Source organism: Eutrema salsugineum, unplaced genomic scaffold (genome assembly GCF_000478725.1).
Source record: "Eutrema salsugineum unplaced genomic scaffold, Eutsalg1_0 scaffold_12, whole genome shotgun sequence".
Lineage (NCBI taxonomy): Eukaryota > Viridiplantae > Streptophyta > Magnoliopsida > Brassicales > Brassicaceae > Eutrema > Eutrema salsugineum.
Window position 1 is genome coordinate 5854107 of NW_006256895.1, and position 7138 is coordinate 5861244.

Below are 7138 nucleotides of genomic sequence, written 5' to 3' on the forward strand. Positions count from 1 at the left end.
GAGACGGCCAGAATGCCTAAGTAACAAAAGCTGCGGGATGGTTGTGCGGGTCAGAACAGAACAAGACCAGGCCGCAGCAAGAAAGTTCAGGCCAAGCCAAATCCATCTCCAGTGGTGTCTGGCCTCATCTGGTGCAGATACTCACTCCCCTTTTGCACAAGAACCACACCAGGTATCACTCCAAACACTTGTAAATGAGCATTTAGCATTTTTCTTTATCTTTTGCATTTCATGTTTGACTTTTTTCTCTTTCTCATGCTTTTATAACACAAGGGACTGTGTTATTTAAGTGTGGGGGAGGGGTTTTGTGTTTACTAATCATGTTTATTCTGCTCTTATTTTCCTTTTCACTTTGAGTCTCATTTTGCATTCATCTAAGTGCATTTAAAAACCAAAAAATGGAAAAATCTGAAAAATTTTCACAAAAAATGTTCATGTAGTTGCATTCACATTTTAGGTTGAGTCTAGTTTGCATTTTCATATAGGTTGCATCTTGCTGGGAGTAATGATAGGTTCTTTCCTTGAGATTACATCACCTTGAGAATTTGGATTAAATATGCTTGTGAAATGACTTAGGTGCTTGCAAGGCTTGAAATGATTTGAATCTGAGAAGCAAGTTTGAATTGAACTCAACTCTAATAAGTGAAAACCTTGAACTTGACTTGAAATTATCTTGTGATGCATTGTTTGAATAAGCTTGTGGATACCTATATACATATTTGAGCTAGAATCCTGTTTTTACCACCCTCTTCCTTAGCTCAAATAGCTGAGTCCACATCTGGATCAGTTTTCCTCACCTTGAACCCATCCTTCCTTCAAGCCAAATGTTTGTGTGTGATTGAAAGGCCACCTTGGATCAAACTTAGCAGAAAGTGTTAGGTTTAGAGCGACAAGGGCAAGTCTCATTGAGTGTTAAGTTCCATCATCAAGGAGCTGAGAGATTTGGTGAGAACTAAGTGTGGGGGAATACTTGTTGGTGAGTGGAAAAAGGAGAGATGAGTGGCAATAAAAGGAGAATGGTGAGAACTAGGGGATAGAAAAGGAAAAGAAATCAGTCTTGGAGTTTTGAGTCAAAGAAAGTGAGCTCTAGTGTTTTGAAAAGAAAAAGTCTAAGAAGCCCAAGAGCTCAAATGTTTTAGAAAGAAAGAAAAAGAGGCTAGAAGTTACAAAAAAGAAGTGAAAAAGAGCTATGTAAAGTTTGAACTCCAAGATTGAGTGTGAAAATGAAAAGTGAGTCCCCTAGTGAGAGGAAAATGAGTGTGGAAAGTGAGGTTCTTGAGAGGTTGAACAAGTGAGAAAGCTTTGAGTAGAGTGTGGGGTGGGATGAGTCCTTGCCCTTGTATGCATAGGTTGCTTTTTACCTTTAGCATTCTGCCAAAGTTTGATCATTCATAGAGAGATCCCCTTGCTGCATTGAACCCACTCAGGCGCTGATGAGATCATTTTAGTCTCATTACCTCACCCTAGCCAAACTTTGCTTGTTTGAACATTGCATCATTTGATCCACTTGGTAAAGAGCTTAATGAATGTCAAAGAGTTGAGGAATAAGAGAACTTGTGGAGATTACTGTTGAGTTGTTACATCAGAGTATGGTCTTGCATTTCATATTGAGCATGAACTTGAATTCTCTTAGTTGTCACTTTTCTCTTTCAAAGGAAATATGAACTCCCAATGCATTCAGTGAGTAGTCGTTTAAGCGGCTTTAGATGAGTAGATTAGGGTGCTTTCAAGGTAGATTAGTGATATATTCATAAATTGCATCATTTAATGTACATATTCTAGTCCAAATCATGTCTCATTTGCATGCATTTTAGGTGTTTAAGCATTGTTTTAGGACTTAGGAGATTGCATTAGGTCCAAGAGAGTTTTGCATGTTTTGGAGTGTTAAACAGGTGCTTTTGGAGTTTATTTGGAGTGGAGGATGTGATTCAGATGAAGAAATGGAGTTGAAATGATCAAAAATGGTGAAAAGGAGCAATTTTGGGTTTCTCGGCAAAATGATATACTGATGGCCGAAGATTCTCGGCCAAAATCCTTCCCGCGGGTAGCTTTCTCGGCCAAAAACACGTACCGCGGTCAAGTCTCTCGGCCAAAATCTCCGGGTGCAGACACGTTTCCGAAATCGCCCGTCCGGGGAACCTTCCGGTCAGATTCAGCTATCGGAGTCTTCATAAAGGTTGGAGATAATTGAGTCAAGAGTTCATAACAGTTGGAATCAAGGCATTTGGACCACGGAACTGAAAGATATGGTAATCGGAAGACGAACAGGTCTCGCACTCATTCCGGAGCAATCCGATACCCCTGAATGATCTCCTGTCCGGGGAGCCTTCCGGTCCGATTCAGACGGCGGGTGCTTCATAGAAGTTGGAGAGCATTGCATCACGGTCTCTTAGCAAGTGGAATCGTGGAATTCGGACGCGTGAGCAGAGAGATAAGCTTGTCGGAAGGAACCCCAGTCTCGCAGGTATTCCGGACCGAGCAGATCAGTTCTAAAGGATGCGAAGGACGGTGCACTTCCAGGCCGATTTAGTTTCCGGGTCCTTCATGAGAACCATAGCCATTTGAGTCTTCTTTCCAGAACGTCCAAGAGCATTCAATTCGGATCTATGAGCAGAAAGATACAGTCTCCGGAATGGACACATGTCTAGACGCCTCTCTCTGGTCGTGTACATGCACTGCAAAGATGTGCCCTCCAGGAAGCCTTACACTTCCCAAGCACCGAAGCTTTCTTCACCAAAGTTGGAGATAAATGAGTCCTCTGTCTTCTGCAACCGAAATCATTCAATTCGGACAAGTCTCATAGGAGTTACACTCTCCGGAATGCGAAGTGGTCTAAGCTGCTCTGGATGCTGCGAGTTGGAGAGGAAGGAGACCAAGCCGCAGCAACACTCGCAAATCACTCCGACTTGAGCCTGCGACCTAGGTGCAATAGAGACCAACCCGCACAGTTTGTACATTCCCCAGAAACCGCCTTAGCCCTGCGAGTTGGAGAGGAAGGAGACCAAGCCGCAGCAACACTCGCAAAACACTCCTACTTAGGCGTGCGGCTTCACAAGACAAGTCTTCATCTACTGCGACTTAGGTGTGCGACCTGGGACATACTGGACTGACCCGCAGGATTTCCACTTGACCCAACTGAGCCGGGTCAGTACCCAGTTTGTCCTGGGCTGACCCGGTCCATTAGCACTTAGTATATATAGTTTTTTGGGAGAAAAACCCTAGGATCTTCTTCTCTCTTAGTTTCTCTCTAGTTTTCTTTCCTTTTTAGTGTAAAAACGTTTTGGATTAAGAGAGATCTCAAGGATTTAATCAATCTAAGTCTGTTTGTCATCATCTCATCATTTCATTTCTGCTTCTAATCATGATTAACATCATCTCTTGCAAAAGATTAGATGTGTTCTTCATGATTAGTAAGTAGTCATCTTTTAAACTTCTAGGTGTGTAGATTAGGGTGCTTAGATGTTTGATTGGTGATGTTTAGGGTTTAGATTCTCATTCCATTTCCTTAGTTAGTTGCTCCTAATGCCAGATTTCCTTGGGAAAGTGAAATCTGGGTTCATAGGCATTTCATGCACCAAAAGTGTTTGATGAAATGCCTGAATGAGCTAACTTAAGGGTTTATGCCTTTTTCATCATGGGAATGATTTGTTAAATGCATGAATGACATATTAGAACTGTTTCTTAATGCTCATTGATTCATATTTCACAAATGATGATTTGGTTTGAAAGTGGATTAGTGTAGAGATTAATGCCTTCATGAGAGGATTAGTCTAGATTAGAGTTCTAAGTTGAAATGTTTGAGATCATGTGATTGCTTGTTATGTCTTTCTGTATAAGATTCAGTCTTCTTGGTTGAGAGATTGTTTGGTCACTTATTAGGCTTGATGCATTATGCTTGCTGATTGCTTGATTATATCTAATGGTTGTTAGACTTGATTAAGTGATTTGCAAAGGGATTATTGTCATGGGAATGAATTAATCTGATTAAGAAGCCTAGACTAAAGAGTAGCAAGTGTTGCATTATGTTCTTAGCATCATGATTCATTATCTAAAGCACCCTAATCAATGATCACATCTAGAGGTTTAGCTTTTATCATTTGCTTAATCACCATCATCTTGTTTTGTTTGCTTGCTTAGTTCATTAATCATAGCTTGTTTGTTTCTTGTTTTATGCTTTCTTGTTGCTGGTTTCACAAAACTCATCTTTGATTACTTGACTTAAGAACCTATCACATAAACTAGTGCCTAACTACCACACATATGGATTGACACCCCTTATACTACTTTGACAAGGGGATTGATAACCCATCTAAGGCTTTAAAAACCTTAGTTATCAATTGGCGCCGTTGCCATATTGTGTGGGGATTGTTAGCATTAGTTTCTGATATAGTTTTTGAGATCAAGTTTATTTTGTTTTACTGATCACCTTTCAAGCTCTGTCTTTGTTTTCAGGTTTATGATCACAAGAAGCCAAGCCAGAAGACAAAGAGAAAGAGCTGTTCACTTGGAGAGGTTAGGAATGAATCAGCAAGTTGGGAATGAGCATCAGGCTCAAGAAGCTGATCAAGGTCAAAGAGCTGGTAATGGGATTGGAATTCAGGCTCAACAGGCTCAGGTCCATCAGGGACACGCTCAGGGTAACCAGAACCAAGACCGACCTCAGGTTAATCCACCACAGCCCCACCCAAACCCACCCATACGTCATCAGCCCCAACCAGTCTTTGTTGGTGAGAATGACCGAGCTTATGCACACCAGTATGGAGCAGGAATCAGGCCACCTCCTGTCCAAAACAACAACTTTGAGGTGAAGGCCTCTTTGATCAATATGGTTCAGAATCAGAAGTTCCATGGCTTACCTATGGAGGATCCCTTGGAGCATCTGGATCAGTTTGACAGAGTTTGTGATCTCACTAAGATCAATGGGGTATCTGAAGACAGTTTCAAACTGAGATTGTTCCCATTCAGCCTTGGAGATAAGGCACATCAGTGGGAAAAGAACCTCCCAAGAGGATCCATCCACACATGGGAGCAATGCAAGATTGCCTTTCTATCCAAGTTCTTCTCAAGCTCAAGGACTGCAAAGCTAAGGAACCAGATTTCCAGCTTCACTCAACATTCTAATGAGACCTTTGGAGAAGCTTTGGACAGGTTTAGAAGCTACACAAATAAGTGTCCACATCATGGATTTTCAGAAGCCTCTCTCCTTAGCACTTTGTATAGAGGAGCTGTTCCTAAGATCAGGATTCAGTTGGACACAGCATCAAATGGAAATTTCTTGGCAAAAGAAATCAATGCAGCTATGGAACTTGTTGAGAACTTAGCCATGAGCCAAGACACTTATGGGGAAGATTATGATAGAAGCTATAGAGGAGAAGATTCTGGTAGACACCAAGAGCTGGAAGAGAAGTTTAAAGTGTTGAATATAAAGCTTGACAAAGCCCTAGCTGCCACTCAAAAGCCTATACACTATGTGAGTGAGGAGAAGAGATGCTTCACAAATATCAATGAAGAGGGTCTCACTCAAGAGGAGTTGCACTTCATTGGAAATCAAAACAAGTTCAATGGTTACAATAACTTCAACAACCACCAGAACTTGTCCTATAGGAGCAACAATGTGGCCAACCCCCAAGACCAAATATACCCTCCTCAAAGCTTTGTTCAACAGAATCAGTACCAAGGTAACTCCCAAGGTCAACAGGGTTTTCAGCAACCAGCGGTTCAGAATCAAGGGAATAGCTTCACAAATCAAGTCAGCCTACAGCCAAAGGCTCCACCTCCTGGTTTTGGCCCACCAACTGTTCAACAAAGTCCTGATTTCAATGTTCTTCTCCAACAGCTCTTACTAGGACAACAAAAGATGGTATCTGACCTGGAGACACTAGGTACTGAACTAAAGTCTATTAAAAAGAACAAGGGCATCTGCACTTCTGAACCACAAGTCTCTCTTCCTGGTAAAGCTCTTCAAAACTCAAAAGATTATTGCATTGCCATCTACTCCAGTGAGGACCATTCAGCTGCTGTGCAAGAGATTGAAGACCTCCTTTATGGTCAAGTTTTTACTGAGAATGCACACACTCAAGTAGATGAGGACACCATTATAGATGATTTCATTGGCTTCTTACATGAACTCAATGAGGACATTGAGAGCAAAAGTGTGGGGGCAGCCGGTTCAGTTCTTTCTGTTCAGCAAGGGAATGATTCAGTGTCTATTGAAACAAAGGAGCATCCAACTGGTCAAGCAAAGCTAACAGATTGTGCCTCCACCTCTGAATCAACTCAGATGAAGCCCACCTCCCTCCCAAAGCTAGGCAACCCAGGGAAGTTCACCATCTCTTGCACTCTTGGAAACTTTAGAGTTGAGAATGCTTTGTGTGATTCAGGCTCAAGTGTGAGTATAATGTCTAAAGATATGATGGAGAAGCTAAAGGTCAAGTCTATAACGTCCTACCCCTCTTCTATCACCTTTGGTGATTCCTACTCCAAGAAACCATATGGATTTTTAGAAGACTATCCACTTCAAGTTGGTGAATGCATAATTCCCACTGATTTTGTGATCATGAAGATGAAGAAGACCAAAGAGCTCCCCCTATTGCTTGGAACTGCATTTCTCAACACCACTGGTGCAATGATTGACTTTGATACTCAAAGAGTGGTGCTTACAAAGGTGGATAAGGATGCCTTTTACCCTGTTCAACCACCTTTAGCTGAATTTTGTGGATCAGTTGTTCAAGAGATAGAACCCCCTAAGGTACTTGAGATGAAGTATGTAGGAAGTGCTGGGATTTTAGGTGGATCCCAATCTCTTTCAGCTGTGGAAATGGAAAAAGAACCTCACACCAACTCTGTTTACAAGGATGGGACTGAACAGCCATTGATCAGAGAAGAAGACATCTTGCTCTCATGGTCTCCTACACTTAGTGATCTAAGGATGATTAACACCAAAAGTGATGGCTCAGCATCAGAAGACAAGAGTATTAAACCTGATCTTTCTTCTCAAGACTTTGATCTCACTCCTTGGGTTGATGATGATGGTTCTCTGAAGTATAAGCTGGATTGCAATGGGAAGCCAGGTCTGTTTGCTGAAGTGAGGGCATGTCTCACAAGGGCCATCTTTGATAAAGACCCAGATGGTATTCAA

General features: G+C 41.8%; 1 non-coding gene across 1 annotated transcript; it reads right to left on the minus strand.

The window, feature by feature from the left end:
• Positions 1-5080: 5080 nt before the first annotated feature.
• LOC112089568 lies at positions 5081-5187 on the minus strand. The gene has a single exon (XR_002901203.1). It is a non-coding gene; the product is annotated as a small nucleolar RNA R71 (small nucleolar RNA).
• Positions 5188-7138: the final 1951 nt, after the last annotated feature.